Consider the following 22,813-nt stretch of genomic DNA (forward strand, 5'->3'; position numbering starts at 1 on the left):
CCGCTCCGGAGTGCCGGCGCCAGAGCTTGGTTTTAACCTGCGAGACTCGGCCGTATCTCACTGTGTGTGATCCCAGCCTTACTCTCGGCCTGTCTCTGATCCATGGTGATATCATCAGTACCTGCATCTTATAACATTATTACCAAATGAGGTCTAGACTGTGCAGTTATGGGGTCAGCAGAGAATTGGTGACTTTTCTACCATCTGCTCCTCAGCTCTCGGCCCACTTCTTTGTAATGTTAAGGGGTCTCCACTTTGTGGCTGAGTTGCTGCGGTTCTTTCAACTTCTCAATAATATCAATCACAGGTGATGGGGGAAGATTTAGGAGGGAAGAAATGCCATGAACAGACTTGTTACCGCGGTGGCTCCTATTACAGGACCGTGCTGGTATCCGGGAGCTCCGCACCACCAGCCATTCTTACATAAATGGTTAGACGAACCAGATTTTATACACCAGTGGCAATGAGACTGAATGATGAACCTGAATTAAGAGGTATGTGCCAATACTTTTGACCATATATTGTGTAAACATTGTGGTGGTCACAGCGTGAGCCGCAGTTTATGCCTGGTGGCTCCTTTATCTTCCTGCTGGTGCTGCAGATCCCTGTGACCATGCTGTTCAGGTAGGTGCACAGAGATTTCTGAAGAATTTTTGGAGCAGAAACTCTTCAAGTCACCCTCAAAAGTTTCTGTTTCCTTTCCAAAAACTCAACAAAAAGACTTTGTGAACACATACGCCAAGAATTAGCAGCTACTGTGAAGACTCTAGAGCACGGCTACACTAGTTACCACGGTCATTAATGACTCCAGCATTTAAGCGTAAGTGCGAGACGCAACAAAGGCCCTATTGTTGAGCAAGAGTAGTAAATCCTAAACAAAAAAATGATACAAAGTATCCCCATATTCAAACAGATCAGAAGAGAAAATAATGTCAATCATGCTGCACAATGGAGTAAAGATAAAAAGCAAAAATTAGTAGAAGAAACACTCCCCTACCTAAAAGAAAAATCTTAATAAACTGCATAAAAGAATAGTAGCAGTGAAAAAAAATACAATTATGAAAAGTAAATTTTTCTTACCCAGAATTAATTACGGTAGTGGCAAGTTCTCACAGTCGGCCACGTTCACACTACGGACACAACGCAGCACCACCAGCAGTACAGACCGACGTAACCTGGAAGAGACCTGAAAAAAACTGAAAGCAAATAAATAGTGTTTCCATCCTCAGGACTTGTCAGTCCGGTCCGTCTTGTCATTTACTTTCTATTTTCTTCCTGCAGACTTTGCAGTCATGAAATGAATCTGAAACGGTCTATACATTTATATGCCACAGGCTATCTGGGAGGAGAAAAGAAAATCTGATTATTTTTTGACCGCGGAGCTGAAGTTTTTATTGATACCATTTTGGTGTAGATACGATGTTTTTATCGCCCGTTTTTGCATTTTTATACAATTAAAGCTGCAAAAAGGAAACAGAGAAGCATATTGCTAAGGAGAGTAAAACTAATTCCAAGCTGTTCTTCAACTATATCAATAGTAAAAGACTCAAAAGTGAAAGTGTAGGCCCATTAAAAAATTGTGAGGAAAGTATGGTTGTAGATGATGAGGAAAAAGCTAATATATTAAACACCTTCTTCTCCACGGTATTCACGGTGGAAAATGAAATGCTAGGTGAAATGCCGAGAGACAAAGAAAACCCTATATTAAGGGTCACCAATCTAACCCAAGAAGAGGTGCGACTGGCTAAATAAGATTAAAATAGATAAATCTCCGGGTTCAGATGGCATACACCCACGAATACTAAGAGAACTAAGTAATGAAATAGACAAACCATTATTTCTTATATTTAGAGACTCTATAGCGACGAGGTCTGTTCCACAGGACTAGCGCATAGCAAATGTGGTACCAATATTCAAAAAGGGCTCTAAAAGTGAACCTGGAAATTATAGGCCAGTAAGTCTAACCTCTATTCTTGGTGAAATATTTGAAGGGTTTCTGAGGGATGTTATTCTGGATTATCTCAATGAGAATAACTGTTTAATGCCATATCAGCATGGGTTTATGAGGCATCGCTCCTGTCAAACCAATCTAATCAGGTTTTATGAAGAGGTAAGCTATAGACTGGACCAAGGTGAGTCATTGGATGTGGTATATCTTGATTTTTCCAAAGCGTTTGATACCGTGCCACACAAGAGGTTGGTACACAAAATGAGAATGCTGGGTCTGGGGGAAAATGTGTGTGAATGGGTAAGTAACTGGCTTAGTGATAGAAAGCAGAGGGTGGTTATAAATGGTATATTCTCTAACTGGGTCGCTGTGACCAGTGGGGTACCGCAGGGGCCGGTGTTGGGACCTATTCTCTTCAACATATTTATTAACGATCTGGTAGAAGGTTTATGACCACTTATAAAATGTGTTCAAAGTGCTTCCTATTGTGTTGGATTGTCAATGCAACCCTCTTCTGATAGCAACACCACAGAAGAAATGCTAGCACAGGCTTCCTGTATCCATTGTTTCAGATGCTGCACATCTCGTATCTTCACAACATAGACAAATGCCTTCAGATGACCCCAAAGATAAAAGTCTAAGGGGGTCAGATCGGGAGACCTTGGTGGCCATTCAATTGACCCATGACGACCAATCCACTTTCCAGGAAACTGTTCATGTAGGAATGCTCGGACCTGACACCGATAATTGATGGTATGGTGTGGTATATGGGATACAAAGCTAATGGGGCCATTCTTCATCAACACGCCGCATGCCCGACAATGGCTTCCCCCCCGTTTTGATCCTGGGTACGCCCATGAACACAGCGATGACTGAACCCAAACCGGCGCCTCCCTAGTGACTGAAACCGGAATGCCGTCAAGGGGAATAAAACTAATTTTCTCCCCGCAACATTTGCAATCTCAAATACAATTTTTGAAAGGGTCTAAAGTAATCTCATATATGTATATCCCCTAAAATGATACTTTATTAGTTAAAAACCACAAATGTGGTAAACACACCAAAGAAAAACGTGACCAAAAATAAAAAAAAAAAGGTGTTCAAACAGAGACCACACTAAGGTGACACCTAGGAATCCCTGATGTAATCCTGAGCTTGAGTCTGCCTGTCCGCGGAGGTTGGCACCCTATGGGGGAACGTTGTGGCGCCCCCGCTCGACGATGACTGTCCCTAGGGGCCCTGATGTACCCTACAGCCACTAGTAGTCCCCTCTACCCGATAATAAAGGGGACCTCTATTTCTAGACAGAGACCAATCTGCTCTAAAGAGGGCCCTGTGTCCCAAAGAAAGAGGTTAAAAATAGAACACACATGGCATCAGGTGGTATAATTGGATACTGATTTGCATTACAATGCCCCACATACGATATCAACAGTGAGACACCATGCACACGATAATGGGAGTCAAAACCGGACACTTTAAATAGATTCAGTGTTGCCACGATCTCACAGGCATAAGATCTCTTAATATAGAGAATAAAAAATATATCAATAAACTGGCGGTTTAACCAGTATAGCACAAGATTAGAAATAGTATCCCATTATTCAATACATTAACATCCCATTAGGAGCAAAAAGGTAAACACAGAACTGCCACAGTGATACTCATCTGTGTTTATCGCCACCTGCCATCAATTGGTTAACGCCTCAACGCGTTTCGCCTGAGTAGGCTCATCAGGAGGCCCGATAGTACGATATCTTGTGTCCCATGACGGTGCAATAGCCAACCGATACTCATCCCAATTCCTCCTCTTTTTAAACCCGCCGCTAAGACCGCGTGTGCTCCGCCCACTCACGTGACTTGGCATCCCCGCATCGCTGGGCGCCTATTGCGGTGTCCCTACTAAGTTACCAATCAGCACTATCCAATCCCTGGTGCTCCGATTGGCTGCCAGGGCTCCCATGCAGCGTCACTACTGGGTAACCAATCAAGTACCTTCAGACATCACAGCTCTCTCCAATCGCTAGGGCTGAGACACATTACCAGGTCTGACGTGTATGCAGCGTCACTCCTGAGTAACCAATCAAGTGTCCTCAAACAGGCAGTCTCACAGCCCTCTCCAATCCCTGCGGCTGAAACAAACTGCCAGGTCTGACGTGCAGCGCCCACACATGCGATCCACAGAGTATGCTCCACTCACCCATATTGAAAATATGCGCTTCAAATGATATACCATCAGGTGTATAGTTCAAAGAAGCGACCATTACATACAGATGTTATATTTAGTGGTCAGATTGCACACTTCAGTCACATAGCAGTTGCGTCTGAGCACAGCACCCATACACTCTATACGCTGATAATTCAAATATAACTAAGGATAAATCGCATCCAACGCTCCAACAGTGTGAACAAGCGTCAAGGTGCATCTTCGTTATCATATAGCTATAATTAGAAGACGCTGTATATATCTTCTGATATTAAAATTAGCTGAAGTTGCTCAAGATCCAATGGAGAGTGGATTAACGTAGGGCAGTAAAAAGGGAGGTTTATATATACAATAGTCCATGACGATACATGGGAATCCCAAACAGACGGGAAACAAAAAACAAAACCTAGAAGGCCAATGTCCTCAAAAAAAGGGATCACATTATTCAGTTATGGCTCATAAGAAACAGGCAAACGACAATTGGTCATTCAGCCCCCTCGGCTCCAGGGACTCCAGCCTGAATATCCACTCACATTCTCTCCTGAGAATATTCTTATCCACATTCCCTCCTCTTGGGTTCACATTCACAACTTCTATAACACAGAATTTGATGCCACCGGGGTCACCTTTGTGACACATCCACATGTGCTTAGCAAGTGGGGTCTCTCTTTGATTTCTGATGTCCCCCATATGTTCCCCTACTCTCCTTCTGAATTCTCTCCTAGTCTTCCCTATATAATTTTTAGGGCACGAGCAGGTGGCCATATAAACAACCCCTGTGGTCTTGTAGTTCGAGAAATCTCGTTGATAGAACATCTTGCCAGTGCTTGCACTACAAAAGGACTTCCCCGGTCTCATATATTTACAGAAACTGCAATCCCCACACTTGAAAAAACCACAGGGTCTCCTATCCAGCCAAGTGCCACCAACCGCTGGCCTCCTGTATTGGCTATGGACCAATACAGGGCCTCAGTGAGGAAGATATTGAAGGATATGAGGTGCTCCTTGGACTCTTGAATGAAAACAATAGGGCCCCTACTGTTGGGAAGGGCCCTTTTACCACTTTAAGAAACAAAAGTGAAAAGATGCCACCTCAGGGTGACATGGAGAATATCGATATCTTCGCCCGGCTGGTGGAGAGGGACCTCAAGAGATTAACAGCACCTGAATGGGAAAACAATGATAATCTGATGGCGAGTGAGCGATCAGCACTTGAGGCCCTCAAGAGGGGGCTGAATGACCAATTGTCGTTTGCCTGTTTCTTATGAGCCATAACTGAATAATGTGATCCCTTTTTTTGAGGACATTGGCCTTCTAGGTTTTGTTTTTTGTTTCCCGTCTGTTTGGGATTCCCATGTATCGTCATGGACTATTGTATATATAAACCTCCCTTTTTACTGCCCTACGTTAATCCACTCTCCATTGGATCTTGAGCAACTTCAGCTAATTTTAATATCAGAAGATATATACAGCGTCTTCTAATTATAGCTATGTGATAACGAAGATGCACCTTGACGCTTGTTCACACTGTTGGAGCGTTGGATGCGATTTATCCTTAGTTATATTTGAATTATCAGCGTATAGAGTGTATGGGTGCTGTGCTCAGACGCAACTGCTATGTGACTGAAGTGTGCAATCTGACCACTAAATATAACATCTGTATGTAATGGTCGCTTCTTTGAACTATACACCTGATGGTATATCATTTGAAGCGCATATTTTCAATATGGGTGAGTGGAGCATACTCTGTGGATCGCATGTGTGGGCGCTGCACGTCAGACCTGGCAGTTTGTTTCAGCCGCAGGGATTGAAGAGGGCTGTGAGACTGCCTGTTTGAGGACACTTGATTAGTTACTCAGGAGTGATGCTGCATACACGTCAGACCTGGTAATGTGTCTCAGCCCTAGCGATTGGAGAGTGCTGTGATGTCTGAGGGTACTTGATTGGTTACCCAGTAGTGATGCTGCATGGGAGCCCTGGCAGCCAATCGGAGCACCAGGGATTGGATAGTGCTGATTGGTAACTTAGTAGGGACACCGCAATAGGCGCCCAGCGATGCGGGGATGCCAAGTCACGTGAGTGGGCGGAGCACACGCGGTCTTAGCGGCGGGTTTAAAAAGAGGAATTGGGATGAGTATCGGTTGGCTATTGCACCGTCATGGAACACAAGATATCGTACTATCGGGCCTCCTGTTGAGCCTACTCAGGCGAAACGCATTGAGGCGTTAACCAATTGATGGCAGGTGGCGATAAACACAGATGAGTATCGCTGTGGCAGTTCTGTGTTTACCTTTTTGCTCCTAATGGGATGTTAATGTATTTAATAATGGGATACTATTTCTAATCTTGTGCTATACTGGTTAAACCGCCAGTTTATTGATATATTTTTTTATTCTCTATATTAAGAGATCTTATGCCTGTGAGATCGTGGCAACACTGAATCTATTTAAAGTGTCTGGTTTTGACTCCCATTATCGTGTGCATGGTGTCTCACTGTTGATATCGTATGTGGGGCATTGTAATGCAAATCAGTATCCAATTATACCACCTGATGCCATGTGTGTTCTATTTTTAACCTCTTTCTTTGGGACACAGGGCCCTCTTTAGAGCAGATTGGTCTCTGTCTAGAAATAGAGGTCCCCTTTATTATCGGGTAGAGGGGACTACTAGTGGCTGTAGGGTACATCAGGGCCCCTAGGGACAGTCATCGTCGAGCGGGGGCGCCACAACGTTCCCCCTAGGGTGCCAACCTCCGCGGACAGGCAGACTCAAGCTCAGGATTACATCAGGGATTCCTAGGTGTCCCCGCAACATTTGGCAAAGTGCGGTCACCGGGCAGGTAATAACGCTATTCACCTTAATATAACTTAATGTTCTTGTAGTGAAATACTCCTATAACAATAGGTGAATACTCCCAAAAATCTGTATGTAACTTTTTTAACCCCTTAACGACAGCCGATATGCCTTTTATCGGTGGAAGTTAAGGGTACTTATTCCTCAGCGCCACTTTTTAATGGCTCTGAGAAATAGGGATATAGCGCCCCCAGCATTGGAAAATCTCTGGCGTCTTGGCTACTGGGGGGTAGCGGAGACCCCGGAAAGCATAATTCAGGTTGATTTTTGCCGTCCCCAGTGTTGCGATTGCTGTTATTCACCAAATAACAGCGACAGCAAAAAAAAAGTCAGATTTCCCATTTATTTCTCTCTCCTCTGATATGATATAGCACATCAGAGGAGAGAGAAATGGGGTCCCCGAGACCCCCAGGTACCTGTGGTGTCCGCCGGTCCCAGCGGCACTGTCCCCTGGCGCTCGGCGTCTTCTTCAAGGAAAAAAATGGCAGGCGCATGCGCAGTTAACCCATCGAGATCTGCTGGCTGGCACCCAGCAACAATAGCAGTTTCTCCTATTTGGTTAATTTTGACACTGTGATAGACCCTATCACAGTGATCAAAATAAAAAAAATAAATAAATCAAACCCCCCTTTATCACCCCCTTAGTTAGGTAAAAATAATAAAATTAAAAAAAGTATTTATTTCCATTTTTCCATTAGAGTTAGGGTTGAGGTTAGAGCTAGAGCTAGGGTTAGGGTTAGGGCTAAAATTGGGGTTAGAGCTAGGGTTAGGGTTGGTGCTAGGGTTAGGGTTGGGGCTAGGGTTAGTGTTGGGGTTAGAGCTAGGTGTTGTGAGTTCATTCTCTGGTCCACCAGTAGTGAGTTCTCCTTCCAGACTCCCTCTGGTGGTAACAGGAGGTAGTGAGGCTGATTTAATACCACCTGATAATGAAGATGACGATTGGACCTCAGGAATCTTAGACTGGATTTTAAGACAGCCAACGCCCTAAGTCAGTGCTGGTGATTGCTTCTGGCTTCTGAGGTCTTGGTTTTCAGCTCTGTTCCACCCTTCTCAAAGCTAAGTGTTTTTGCTAATGTTCACACTTGATTTTGTTGGTCTATTCAGTTTTTTGTGTGTTCAGCCAGCCCCCGCGGGGGCTGTGCTGAATTTACACTCTTATTTATCTGTATTTGCCAATTTGCTTTTTAGTCCCTTATTAGATTGGCCTCTTTTTGTGCTGGTATAGTGGGAGAAGTCTAGTGACTTCAGGGTTAATTTTGTTATCAGACATGTTGGACTATTTTTGTAGGGTTTTTGGCAGATTGCAGACAGTGTCTTTCCTTTCTTATCCTTTATACTTAGTTTGGGCCCCATCGTTTGCTCAGCCTATTTTCCTGCCTGTGTTTGTGTTTTCATCTTGTTTGACCGTCAATACATGTGTGGGGGCTGTCTAATCCTTTTGGGTCTGCTCTGGGGCAGTTAGTTTTCCCCTTTTCTTGCTTTAGGCTTATATAGTCCTCCGGCGGTGACGAGGCGTCTAGGTCATCGTAGGAACGCTTCACTGCTACTGCTAGTTGTGTGGATAGGATCAGGGATCTGCAATCTGCATAGTTACCAACCTCTCTGGTTTTCTGGGACTTGGCCCTTTGTTGTCCTCCTCGGTGACCCATTCATAACAGCTAGGGTTATGGTTAGGGTTGGGGTTTGGGTTGTGTTGTGGTTACGGTTGTGGTGTGGGGTTACGGTTGTGTTGGGGTTATGGTAGGAGTGTTGGGGTTAGGGTGGTGTTGGAGTTGGGGTTAGGGTTGTGGTTAGGGTTGGGATTAGGGTTAGGGTTGGGATTAGGGTCAGGGCTGTGTTAGGGTTGGAGTTAGAATTGGGTTTCCACTGTTTTGGTACATCAGGGGGTCTCCAAACGCGACATGGCACCCGCCATTGATTCCAGCCAATTTTGCATTCAAAAAGTCAAACGGTGCTCCCTCCCTTCTGAGCCATGCCATGCGCCCAAACAGTGGCTTTCCCCCACATACGGGGTATTGGCGTACTCAGGACAAATTGCACAACAAATTTTTTGGTCCATTTTCTCTTGTTACCCTTGTGAAAATAAAAAAGTTTGGTTCCAAAGTAAATTTTTTGTGAAAAAAGAAAAATGATCATTTTTTTCCTTCCACATTGCTTTAGTTCTTGTGAAGTACCTGAAGGGTTTATAAACTTCTTGAATGTGGTTTTGCACACATTGAGGGGTGCAGTTTTTAGAATGGTGTCACTTTTAGGTATTTTCTGTTATATTGACCCCCCCAAACTCATTTCTAATGGGAGGTGGGCCCTAAAAAAAATATTTTTGTAAATTTTGTTTGAAAAATGAGAAATCGCTGGCCAAATTTTAAGCCTTATAACGTCCTAACAAAAAAAAATTATGTTTTTAAAATTGTGCTGATGTGAAGTAGACATGTGGGAAACGTTATTTATTAACTATTTTGTGTGACACCACTCTATAATTTAAGGGTACAAAAATTAAAAGCTTGGAAATTGCAAAATTTTCAACATTTTTGACAAATTTCCATTTTTTTCATGAATAAAGTTACAAGTTATATAGAAGAAATTTTACCACTATCATGACGTACAATATGTCACAAAAAATAATTTCAGAATCAGTGGGATATGTTGAAGCGTTCCAGAGTAATAACCACATAAAGGGACAGTGGTCAGAATTGTAAAAATTGGCCTGGTCATTAAGTACCAAATTGGCTCTGTCACAAAGGGGTTAAACTCTAGGTGCATGTTTATTAAAGGTAGAGGGAAGTGCAAGTTTAGAATTATTTTTTTTTTAATCTGTTATTGATAAAATAGTAAAAGAAAGTTAAAATCAAGAAAGGAGCGAAGAAAAAGATGAAGGGACTTTGGACTCAAGCAGTATGAATTGCAAAACAGGATAATAAAACTTCAGTAATTATGTTGGTGGTAGACTTACCTTGCGAGGTGCTAGCCTGCCTGCGACAAGAAGTAAGAAGAACGTTTATAGAGTAAAGAAAAGATAAACTACATGATGGGAGTGGACATCACAAGGAGTAATGATATGAGGAAGTAGGTAACAGTGTGTGTACCTTTGAGGTGGTTTCATTTCAAGTCTTTGGTCACCTGTGACATGGGAAAACATAATTTCTCACACGTGTTAGTGCTTAACTTTAGTTAATAAAATTGCACTAAACCAGCAAAATGTATTCCTTCATCCATTTTCAGACCCGCTTACATGCAGTTTGTAGCTTTATCAAAATGGCAGAATTTCTTCTTTTGAGAGTGTCCTTCCCTTCCCAGTAATACAGGTTGGATGTGAGGTCTGTGTGTTTCCAAGATGCTGCTGTCTTCATGTATCAGCACAGCTCCAATACTGAATTTTCCTCCTTGTCTATGGCCTTTTTCTGTCCCATCCAAAATACTTTCTTCCTAGTCTTCTGCAAATCGATATACAAGCCAGTCCTGCTACCTGGGAGGCCAATTTGACACGTCCGACATAAACAAGGATCGGTATGTGTGCACCCTTTTTATTACTTATTATTTATTATTATTATTACATGCTGGTCCCATTTTTACATCTAAAACATTGTGGACAACACGGTCTCCAGAACTAAATCCAGTATTTCAGGTCAGATCGGTCTGAGCAGAGGTCGATACATCACAGTCACAATCTCCCTCCTATTGCTTGCTTTCTCTGCTGCCTGTAAACACTGTGGACTCGGCACTGCTAAATCCTTTTCTTCTGATGTTCTTGATAACACAGAACTGTGGAGTTGATACTTAGTGAATTTCTTCTCGTCAATTACGGTACATTATTTTACATTCAGAAACATTGATTTGTAGCTTCCATTGTTTTAACCATTTATCCAGTGAAACAAAATCATTTTCCACCTTACACACACCTCCAAGAATATAAACTCTTGTACAAAGTTTTGTGCCATTGGCAACCAGACATGTTACCCACTAAACTTAATTTTTATGTCACTTATATGAAAAGAAAAGGATCCAGGACAGATGTCAGAATCTTGTGTCCATGACTTCCTGCTAGTCTTTGTTCAGGATGTTCACTATTATTAACTATCCTAGTCATTTTGCAAAGCTGGTTAACTGGTCAGATATTTACTTACTGGATACCTCGACGTGGGGCACTAAAGTTTTATTTCCCTCCAGGTGAGAGCAAAATTTTCATGTTTTCCTCATGGAGAAATTGTCCAGAAACCCCATATTTAACTAGATTCTTTAAGAAGAGCCAGATACTCTTTGTATTGATGCTCGGCATTGATGAAGGACAAATATCCCTAAACAGCTGCCTAGATGGATATGTGGCTAGTGTTGGGGGCTTTCTGGTCTGTTTATGCTGGTCAGATTTGGACATTCAAGACTATGGGGCTCCATTTAAATTGATTGTGCATGGAAACCTTCTGGATGCCATCCTTTTTTAGCAGATCCGTTGCAGGTACAAAATCAGTGATGGCCATCTGATTAAGACTTAGGGCCCCATCACACATAGCGACACACCAGCGATCCCAACAACGATATCAATGTGTCAGGATCGCTGGTGAGTCGCTACATGATCGCTGGTGAGCTGTCAGACAGCTTCACCAGCGATCACCACCAGCGACGCCGAGCGCGTGGTGTCGCTATGTACTTTAGTTACCAGCGCGCTGATGCAGGGAGCTGGTAACTAAGGTACACATCGGGTTTCTAAGGGGCGTGCATCACTTAGAAACCTGATGTGTACCTTGGTTACCAGCTCCCTGCATCAGCGCGCTGGTAACTAAGGTACACATTGGGTTTCTAGGCACAGCGCACCCACTTAGAAACCCGATGTGTACCTTAGTTACCAGCTCCTGCTCGCTGGTCGCTGGTCTCCCGCCTGTCACACGCAGCGATGCGTGCTGACCAGCGGGAGACCAGCAACCCCAAAAATGTCCAGGGCTTTCCATCAACGATCAGCGATACCGGCAGGGGGGCCGGTCGCTGATCGCTGTCACACACAGCGATCTCGCTGGTGAGATCGCTGTTACATCACAAAACTAGTGACTATGTGTGACGGGGCCCTTAGTGGAGTTCTGTGGTGGAGCATAAACAGTGAAAAGCAAAAGGGTAACAATGTTTTGAACTTTTTACTATAAGGCTCCATAACTCACCATCCATTACTGCTTTAGTCGCTACACTGCCATCATTTGATAGACAATCATCTTGGCTATCTCATACGTAAATTTGACTTGCAACTATTTAGCATATGATTATTTATGCAAATTCTTGTCATGTCACTGCATTGTTACTGTTTTGCTCCTAAAAATCTAAATTTTAATTTTTATTATTTTGTATTATTTTGTTAGTATTTTGTAAATCCACATTTGGCTTTCACCACTGCCTGAATCCTTCTGGGCATGCTCTCGATCAGATTCAAACATGCCTCAATTGAAATTTGATCTCAGATCTCTTTTACATGTTCCCAAAAATGGTGCATACTGGTCGACTCACTTGGGTAGGTATACAGTTTTTTTCAATTGTGTGTGAACAGCAACCAAGGCCTTAGTCATGGCCTCAAAGGTGTCTGCTCTAACGCGCCCTGGCCACCCGCGCCACATATACAAAGTCTCACTGACTCACTTGCCTGGTTCCCAGGGTCCTCCCTGAGACGCAGAGACACTTCTTCACACAAAGAGACAGAGTCCAATTCCAACTTTAAACATAGAACTTTACTTGTTTTCAATTGCAGCATGTCCACATCAGTTACAGCATCAACACAGAGTTCTGCACAGTTCACATCCTTCACTTTCCCTGTGCTCTTCCTTATGTCCTTCAGTTTGTACCCGGGTCGTACCGTCTCGACTGGTACCGCAGCATCCTCCCTGTTCAGCTTCACTACGAGGGCATCTGCCTATGTAGTGAGCTGCCACATCTTAGAGCGACCTGCATGTCAGTACAGCTGTACTTGTGTTGTAACTTCTTCTGAATATTTTCTAGAACTTCTGGCCACTATAGGCCCTGAATGTCTGTGCTACTGGCTTAAACGTTGCACAGCTACTGTGCTGTCCCGGGCACTAAAGCCCGACCAGACTCTATGGGCTCCCTGGTCCTACTAACTAACCAGGAAATGCTCCTGGCTTACGCACAGTTGGCTCCTCCTAAGTTAACTATCTACACTAAGTACATAGTTGGCTCCTCCTAAGTTTACTAAGTACCTCAATGTACCCCAATCTAGTGTCCTCATTGAGGTACTGCACTTTCCCTATCTACACTATATATATATATAATTGTATATATAATGTTTCTGATGCTGCTATGTGTATATATATATATATATATATATATATATACACGCATAGCAGCATCAGAAACATTATATATACAATTATACAAGCAGTACAATATCAACATGAGGAAAGGGAGTGGAGCATCACAAGGTCCCGATACACCACTTACATCTACCCACAAGTTTTGGATTGGGTTGAAGTCTGGGAACAGTGGGGGCCATTCCAGCACCTCTACTTCATTGTTATTAGAACCATTTCTTCACCAATCTTGACGTATGCTTCGTATTGTCACCCTGTTGGAACACTACTTCGTCCTTTTCATACCCATAGTACTCGAGTGTACAATGTAACTCATCTTGTAGAATACTCATATATAGCTCAGCATTGAGACCACCATCGATCCTGATCATGTATCCAATACCTTTGACTGTGAAACAACCCCATATCATCAGGTTTCCTCCACCAAATTTAATAGTTGATTCAATTTCTCAATTTATCTCCTTTTTCCGTTATTTCTTTCAGAACCATTGGCACCCATCAGAGCCTAGTCTATTGACTTTCATGCCATCTCTCCAAATCACCCTTTTCAAATCTTTAAATGTCCAATTTCTGTACTTGTTTGCAAACTCGAGCTGAGGCTTCTTATGACGATATTAAAGTTGAGGCTTCTTCACCTTTTTTCAGGTCACCATTCCAGACTTGTGTAATGTGTGTCGCATTGATGTCTGTGATCTCGCTATTATAAAGCATAAAAAGCCACCTCCACTGCCGTGTTTGTCACGCCAGAGCTGATACACCTTGGGATGAGCCGACTTAATGACTCCGATATTTTGCCTGGACCACCACCTCTTGGCTTTAGAATAGATGGATAGACTTCATTTTATTGGCCAAGAGACCGCTATCGATGAGCTGTATAATGATGTTTCACTTTTCTTGGGAAATCATCTTCATGGTTGCTCCTCAATTCGAACCAGTGACCTTTCACTTGGGAATCTACCTAATAACAAACTGAGCTATTGAGGGAATGTGAGAATAGGTTGTATTTTTTAGTATCCAGGAAGAAAAAGATTTTTCCACCAGCAGGAGCAAAATAGTAGCAATGCAGTGACATGACAAGAATCTGCATAGCTAATCATATGCTAAATAGTTGCAAGTAAAATTTATGTATGAGATGATTGTCTATAAAATGATGGTAGTCTCACTTTCAAAGTAGTAGTGGATGGTGAGATATAGGGCCTGAAAGTCAAAAGTTCAAAACATTGTTACCCTTTTGCTCTTCACTGTAGGTGATGTCAACTTTAGAAATGTTATTAAAGCGAACCTGACACCTGATACATAATGCCCAATCCATTGGCAGCATGTATCAGGTACTGGCTCCATTATCTAACTAGGTATATTTGATTTTGAAATGCTGCTGCGTTTCAGAGAAGAAGATACTTTAGAAGGACCTGCTTGTTCAACTAGTCTACAGTGCGGATCAGTCCCCGACAACTTCTCCCCACCTGGTTCCCTGGAGAGACAGGTCTTTGCCTACATGCAGATATAGGAAGAATACTGTCAATCCAGGTTAGCGGGCAGGGAGAAGCCACCAGGGACCCGCCTGTTCAGCTAGTCTACAGTGTGGTCTGGGTCACCAGCGGCTTTTAAAGAATGATTTTATCTAAAACATTTCAGCATTTCAGAGTCAACTATACTTGGCTGTGTTCATACAGCTGGTGTCTGATACATGCTGTCCACGGTTCGGGCAGCAGTTATCAGGTGTCAAGTTCTGGAATACTTGGTCACCCATTTTTTTTTTTCTTACAGTCTGGAAACTTTTACCAGGGCAGAGAATTTAAATCACAATATTAGGGTATTGGGCACTGGCACTACCCATGAAAGATTTAAAGATAGTCTGTCAGCACAAAATGACCCTTCACACCAAGCAAAGGCACTTGGTGCACCTCTGCTGTGGCCAAAAAGTATGGCTCCTGTGAAGTCAAAATCATCAATAACATAAAAATGGGGTGGTGACAGATGCAAAACAGGTAGGTGCACTGAATTGTTCACCACGACAAGGGTTCATCCAGCACCTGTGCTTAGTTTGATCACTCATTTTGTGATGACAGAGTACCTTTGATATAGCAGTATGGCAGAATTTTTTAAATAAATGTAATATTGAGAGTTTATGTTCAGAATCAATTCACATTTATTCAAAGAAGTAATTGATCCAATTTGAACCTTTAGCACATGCTAAAAAGGAAGAAAAAAATGTTTATAAAATGGAAAGAGGGAGGCATATCTAAAGAAGAATATAATGCTGTCTGCAGAACCTGCAGGGCACAAATCAGATTATCTAAAGCTGAAAATGAATTGAGGCTTGCAAGAGATGTCAAAAGCAATAATAAAGGATTTTGGGGATATGTCAAAAGTAAAAGAAAAGTCAAAGATGCTATAGGATTTTTACAGGATGAAAATGATGAAATGGTAAGACAGGATGTTGAGAAGGCTGAACTTTTAAATTCCTATTTTGCATCTGTTTTCTCTCAGAAAGGAAATGTAACATCAACTGTTATTCACTGTCCTATTAAGGGAATAGAAGAATCCAGGATATCTATAAACAGAAAGATAGTGAGGAAACACTTAGCTAACCTAAATGAATTCAAGTCTCCAGGTCCAGATGAATTACACCCCAGAGTACTGAAGGAGATAGCAGAAGAAATTTTTGAGCCCCTCTCCATAATCTTTGAAAAATCTTGGAGAACAGGAGAAGTGCCAGAAGACTGGAGAAGAGCAAATGTTGTTCCTATCTTCAAAAAGGGGAAGAAGGTGGACCCAGGCAACTATAGGCCGGAGAGTCTGACTTCTATACCAGGAAAGATCTTTGAACAAATTATTAAACAACATGTATGTCAATACCTGGATAAGAATGAAGTGATTAAACAGAGTCAGCATGGGTTTGTAACTAATAAGTCATGTCAGACTAACTTAATTTCCTTCTATGACGGTATCACTGATTGGGTGGATCAAGGAAATGCTGTAGATATAGTATATCTTGACTTCAGCAAAGCATTTGACAAAGTCTCTCATACAATCCTTATTGAAAAAATGACTAAGTATGGAATGGACAAGGCAACTGTTAGGTGGATTCATAACTGGCTTAGTGATCGGACCCAAAGAGTGGTCGTAAATGGCTGCACATCCAGTTGGAAGAATGTCTCAAGTGGGGTACCACAGGGCTCTGTCCTGGGCCCTGTATTGTTCAACATCTTTATCAACGATTTAAATGAAGGAATTGAGGGTAAACTGATTAAATTTGCTGATGACACAAAGCTAGGAGGGATAGCTAATACAAGAGAAGAGAGAGAGAGAATTCAAAAAGATAAAAATAAACTGGAGAAGTGGGCAGCAACTAACAGAATGGTTTTTAACAGGGAGAAATGCAAAGTACTACATCTGGGCAATAAAAATGAAAAAAGCATATATAGAATGGGAGGAATAGGGCTAAGTGACAGCACATGTGAAAAAGACTTGGGTATACTAATAGATCACAGACTGAATATGAGTCAACAGTGTGATGCAGCAGCAAAAAAGGCAAATGCAATTCTAGGATGTATTAACAGAAGCATACAGTCAATATCACGTGAAGTCATTATTTCCCTCTACTCCTCTTTGGTCAGACCTCATCTGGAATATTGTGTCCAGTTTTGGGCACCACATTTTAAAAAAGACATCAACAAACTGGAGCAAGTTCAGAAAAGAGCGACCAGAATGGTGACCGGTCTGCAAACCCTGTCTTATGAGGAAAGGTTGCAGGATTTGGGAATGTTTAGTTTGCAAAAGAGAAGACTGAGAGGAGACTTAATAGCTGTCTACAAATATCTAAAGGGCTGTCACATTGTAGAAGGATCAACTTTATTCTCATTTGCACAAGGAAAGACTAGAAGCAATGGGATGAAACTGAATGGGAGGAGACACAGATTAGATATTAGAAAAAACTTTTTGACAGTTAGAGTGATCAATGAGTGGAACAAGCTGCCACGAGAAGTGGCGAGTTCTCCTTCAATGGAAGTCTTCAAACAGAGGCTGGACAGACATCTGACTGGGATGATTTAGCGAATCCTGCTTTGAGCAGGGGGTTGGACCAGATGGCCCAGGAGGTCCCTTCCAACTCTACGATTCTATGATTCTATGATTCTATGATTCTATGAACCATGAAAAACCATCAAAAAGAAGAAGCAGGAGTACAGTAATAATGATGAAGATAAATAGAGTATGTCTCACTAAATTTGATTCAGGGGGTCTCTGTGTTGCAGACAAAAATGGAGATTGACGTAATGATTCAGCTCCAGTGAGCATTTACAAAGCGTAAGAAAAGTTTGTGCCAAGCATGTATAGTATGCAAGTGTACATAGATTAAAACACATCGTTCAAGTAAAACTGCATACAAAATTATCATCTATACAGCACATACATATTCGTCATCTATACAGCAAACATTGTGTCAGTTAATAGCACAAGCACAATATGTTCAAACTGTAATAGTTATTATCAAAGTCTATTATATAATAAAGGAAACCTGTCAGGACAATTTTTCTGCTATAGCTAGTGATATGACTGTATTGGTCCTATTACAACAATAAAAATGATACAAGTTTTGCAGTAATCCAATGTGTCAGTGCTGAGAAATCGAGCTTTGGGCTCTAGGTTAATTTGCATATGGCTTCAAAAGCTTGATTTCTCAGTGCTGACACAAAGGATTAATAAAAGACAAGTATCGCTTTTTCTTTTGTATTCTGATCTATACAGATATAGCACTAGTTTTAGGAGTCAAATCATCCTGTTAGTTTTCCCTTAAAGAAGCACTTCTCCTTCTTATCCTCCTCCTCCTCCTCCCATCAAAGTTTGTATCCTCTTAATATATTACAGTGTCTCACCCTTCCGCTAACTCGCCGGGATAAGAGCAGCTGTGACATCAGAGCTTCCATGGCTGTCTACCCCTCTTGTGGCACACACAGAGAGAAGGTAACGACAAGCTTAGTAAGATGAACAGACCATTGAGATACAAGGCCAGTTGACCGGAGGGTCACGACCTGGCTTCAACTTCCAAGGCAGACTACCCCACCTGTGGCACAAACAGAGAGGAGGTAAGGACATGCTTAGGAAGGTGACAGTTCATTGAGGTACAAGGCCAGTTGACCAGAGGATCACAACCTGGCTTCTCTGAACATCTCCATGAGTCAGTGACCGGCGAGTCCTGTGACGGATCGCACAGGGGAAGGGGTGTGTTGACATCACTCATCTCTGGGGAGGGGAGAGAAGGACCCAGCAGGGATCGGCTCTCTGGCGCCACCACTTGCCCCAGGTCAGTCAGGGAACTTCATCGAGGGCAAATAGTCACCGGAAAGGCTTCCCTTATAGGTACGAGTTATTGAGGTGCTCCCAGTGATGGGGGATACATATCGCCAGTCCAGGCTGGGGATATATATATACTGTAAGCCTCCCGGCTGTCACTGTCAGAGTTCCTCACTAACACAGTACGGTACGCTGCCACCAGTCCCTCATTCAAAATATGAGCCCCGTCCGAAAACAGGCTTATGTTGGGTCAGAAACCAACCCTGGGGTAGCGTATACTATAACCAACTGAGCGTGCAGATGTGGGGATTTGTGAATCGAGACAAAAGAGCAGCACAAGATTAATTTTATATTTAATCGCCAAAAGGCGCACTAGAAAAATACAGGTATATATTTACAGGACAATATACAGGTACACAGTCAAGAGTGTAGTAAAAGGGTAGGGATCAGATAGATTTCAATTATTGTGTTATGTAGCATGTGACCACAGGGAGGCAGTGATGGATCACAGGTCCAAATCTTTGCTCCATGATTCAATGGCTGCGTCAGGCAGCGCGCCTCCTGCCAGTCGAAAATAAGGAGCTGCCTATTATCCCCTAGGCTGCTCCCTCCCACATGCTGTTCCAGCCCCTGGGCTGGGCAGCCTCCCTCCTCCCATATCTGAGAGTATGGGTTTCGAGGCCAGAAATGTGGATGTCCATAACTTTACACCCAAAGCTCTAAATGGAATGGCAGCAGCGCCACTGCATAAACCAGATACGGCTACTGTATTTATTTCCTGTTAGCTATGCTTTATAATTCAATAATGCAGTTTTACAGGTGGCTCCAGGGGATGGGTGTGTGGGGGAAGGAATGCTGATTGTTGTGAGTTCATTTTTCCCTTCACCAGTGAGGTCTGATGAACTCCCTCTTCTGGCGAAGGAAGGTAGTGAGGCTGATTACCAAACAGCTGAGCAGGTAGATGATGACTGGGTGACAGGAACTGATGACTGGATATAAGGCAGCCGACGCCCTGCTGCCTTGCTGGTGATCTTCCTGCTGGATTCTTGGAGACCAGTCTGATTTCTGCTTCTCAAAGCTAAGTTTTGCTCTGCCTTTTGTACACTTTAGTTCTGGTTTTGTTTGCCTTGTTTTTTGGAGTTCAGCCATCCCCGGCCGGGGGTGAGCTGAATTCCATTTTTGTCTCTGATCTGTTGATCTCTGGCTCTGTCTTCAGAATATACCTGAGTGCTGATATACAGTCATATGTTAAAGTTTGGGCACCGCTATTAATGTTAACCTTTTTTCTTTATAACAATTTTGGGTTTTGCAACAGCTATTTCAGTTTCATATATCTAATAACTGATGGACTCAGTTATATTTCTGGATTCAAATGAGGTTTATTGTACTAACAGAAAATGTGCAATCTGCATTTAAACAAAATTTGACCGGTGCAAAAGTATGGGCACCCTTATCATTTTCTTGATTTGAACACTCCTAACTACTTTTTACTGACTTCCTGAAGCACTAAATTGGTTTTGTAAACTCATTGAGCTTTGAACTTCATAGCCAGGTGTATCAAATCATGAGAAAAGGTATTTAAGGTGGCCACTTGCAAGTAGTTCTCCTATTTGATTCTCCTATGAAGAGTGGCATCATGGGCTCCTCAAAACAACTCTCAAATGATCTGAAAACAAAGATTATTCAACATAGCTTTTCAGGGGAAGGATACAAAAAGTTCTCTCAGAGATTTAACCTGTCAGTTTCCACTGTGAGGAACATAGTAAGGAAATGGAAGAACACAGGTACAGTTCTTGTTAAGACCAGAAGTGGCAGGCCAAGAAAAATATCAGAAAGGCAGAGAAGAATAAAGGTGAGAACAGTCAAGCACAATCCACAGACCACCTCCAAAGACCAGCAGCATCATCTTGCTGCAGATGGTGTCACTGTGCATCGGTCAACAATACAGCGCACTTTGCACAAGGAGAAGCTGTTTTGGAGAGCGATGTGAAAGAAGCCGTTTCTGCAAGCACGCCACAAACAGAGTCGCCTGAGGTATGCAAAAGCACATTTGGACAAGCCAGTTACATTTTGGAAGAAGGTCCTGTGGACTGATGAAACAAAGATTGAGTTGTTTGGTCATACAAAAAGGCGTTATGCATGGAGGTTAAAAAACACAGCATTCCAAGAAAAACACTTGCTACCCATAGTAAAATTTGGTGGAGGTTCCATCATGCTTTGGGGCTGTGTGGCCAATGCTGGCACCGGGAATCTTGTTAAAGTTGAGGGTCGCATGGATTCAACTCAGTATCAGCAGATTCCTAACAATAATGTGCAAGAATCAGTGAAGTTGAAGTTACGCAGGGGATGGATATTTCAGCAAGACAATGATCCAAAACACCGCTCCAAATCTACTCAGGCATTCATGCAGAGGAACAATTACAATGTTCTGGAATGGCCATCCCAGTCCCCAGACCTGAATATCATTGAACATCTGTGGGATGATTTGAAGCGGGCTGTCCATGCTCGGCGACCATCAAACTTAACTGAACTGGAATTGTTTTGTAAACAGGAATGGTCACAAATACCTTCATCCAGGATCCAGGAACTCATCAATAGCTACAGAAAGGGACTAGAGGCTGTTATTTTTGCAAAAGGAGGATCTACGAAATATTAATGTCACTTTTATGTTGAGGTACCCATACTTTTGCACCGGTCAAATTTTGTTTAAATGCAGATTGCACATTTTCTGTTAGTACAATAAACCTCATTTGAATCCAGAAATATAACTGAGTCCATCAGTTATTAGATATATGAAACTGAAATAGCTGTTGCAAAAACCAAAATTGTTATAAAGAAAAATGGTTAACATTAATAGGGGTGCCCAAACTTTAATATATGACTGTAGTCTTTTGAAGCCTAGCGACTTCAGGGCCTGTTTTTCCTATCAGTCTGTTGGTACATTTTTGGATAGGGTTTTTTGCGGATTGCAGACAGCAGCTTTTCTATCCTGTCCTATTTAGTTAGCTTGGGCCCCATTGTTTGCTCAACCTATCTTTCTATCTGTGTTAGTGTTTTTCATCTTGCTTCCCAGTCATTATATGTTGGGGGCTGCCTATTGCTTTGGGGTCTGCTCTGGGGCAGTTTAGATTTCCCCTTTCTGTCTTTAGGCTAATTTAGTTCTCCGGCTGTGATCGAGGGGTCTAGGACACCGTAGGAACCCCCCACGGCTACTGCTAGTTGTTGTGGATAGGTTCAGGGGTCTGCAATCCGATAGCTACCAACTTCCCTGGTTTTCTGGACTTAGCTATTATTTTTGTTTTTTCCTCCTTCGGTGACTCATCCATAAGAGCTGATTCCGAGTATGTACTCAGCTAGGCTGAGAGATATTGCATTCTTTTGTTATAGGTCATTTTCTAGATTCCATATCTCAGAGCCTGGTGCTGGTTTAGCCTGGGACCTGTAGTGCCACATGTCAGCCTGAGGCAAACAAAGGGAGCCAGTTGGCTCATAGCTGTACAGGAGCCCATACCACTGTGATAATTGCTGGGGACACAGGGTCTATGCCTTCCCGGAGAAAGCTTCAAACACATGTTTGCTTGGGCTAATTAAAGAAAAACACTGGTCCTGGAGAATTCCAAAGGTGGGGGCTGAGTTTGGGAGCAAGTATTCTGAGCCAAGATGTATCTGACAGGGCATTCAATTAGATCAAAATTATATCATTTCCCATATCTCACAGGTCCCAATCCTGGCTTTCTCCAAATGTTTCCATGGAGCTGTCATCCTGTAGAATTACAAATCTGTGTAACTCGTGATCGAGCCATGATGTCTTGGCTGGTGTCCTGTCTCTGGTCCTTTGGATGTTTGGATGTCTTGGCTAAATCTCTGTCTCTCCTTTTGATTTCTGGATGTCTTGGCTGAATATCTGACTCTCATACAGAGGCATATATCCTCTTTTTACAGTAAACAAGTGTCCTTTGTTCAGTATTTACAGGTAAAGGGGAAGAATGCTGATAAAACCAAATCACATTGTTTGATTATGTAATCTATTTGTATAGTGTTTCCTCCTCTATTTTCCAAGTCAACAAACTGGCTGGCCTGGACAATGTGTAATCAGCATATCAGCAAGCATCAATAGCCATCCAGGATAAGAGCACAATGTGTTACAGCAAATTGTCAACGTACAAGTCAATATTACAGGCTAAAGGGTACTTCACACATAGCGAGTTCGTT

General features: G+C 42.5%; 1 long non-coding RNA gene across 3 annotated transcripts in view; it reads right to left on the reverse strand.

The window, feature by feature from the left end:
• Positions 1-9,983, reverse strand: part of LOC141052113 (uncharacterized) — a 39,310-nt gene extending 29,327 nt beyond the window's left edge. Inside the window, exons 1-2 of one of the 3 annotated variants that reach the window (XR_012220747.1) lie at positions 9,958-9,983; positions 1,081-1,186 (exon numbers count right to left, since the gene is read on the reverse strand). This is a non-coding gene — a long non-coding RNA (uncharacterized lncRNA). Of the gene's footprint in view, positions 1-1,080; positions 2,704-9,957 lie in introns of those variants that run through there. The other 2 variants (XR_012220746.1, XR_012220745.1) reach the window with 2 other exon arrangements.
• Between the last annotated feature and the right edge of the window lie 12,830 nt (positions 9,984-22,813).

This window comes from Dendrobates tinctorius, unplaced genomic scaffold (assembly GCF_039654945.1).
Source record: "Dendrobates tinctorius isolate UK_male_01 unplaced genomic scaffold, ASM3965494v1 ptg000158l, whole genome shotgun sequence".
NCBI lineage: Eukaryota > Metazoa > Chordata > Amphibia > Anura > Dendrobatidae > Dendrobates > Dendrobates tinctorius.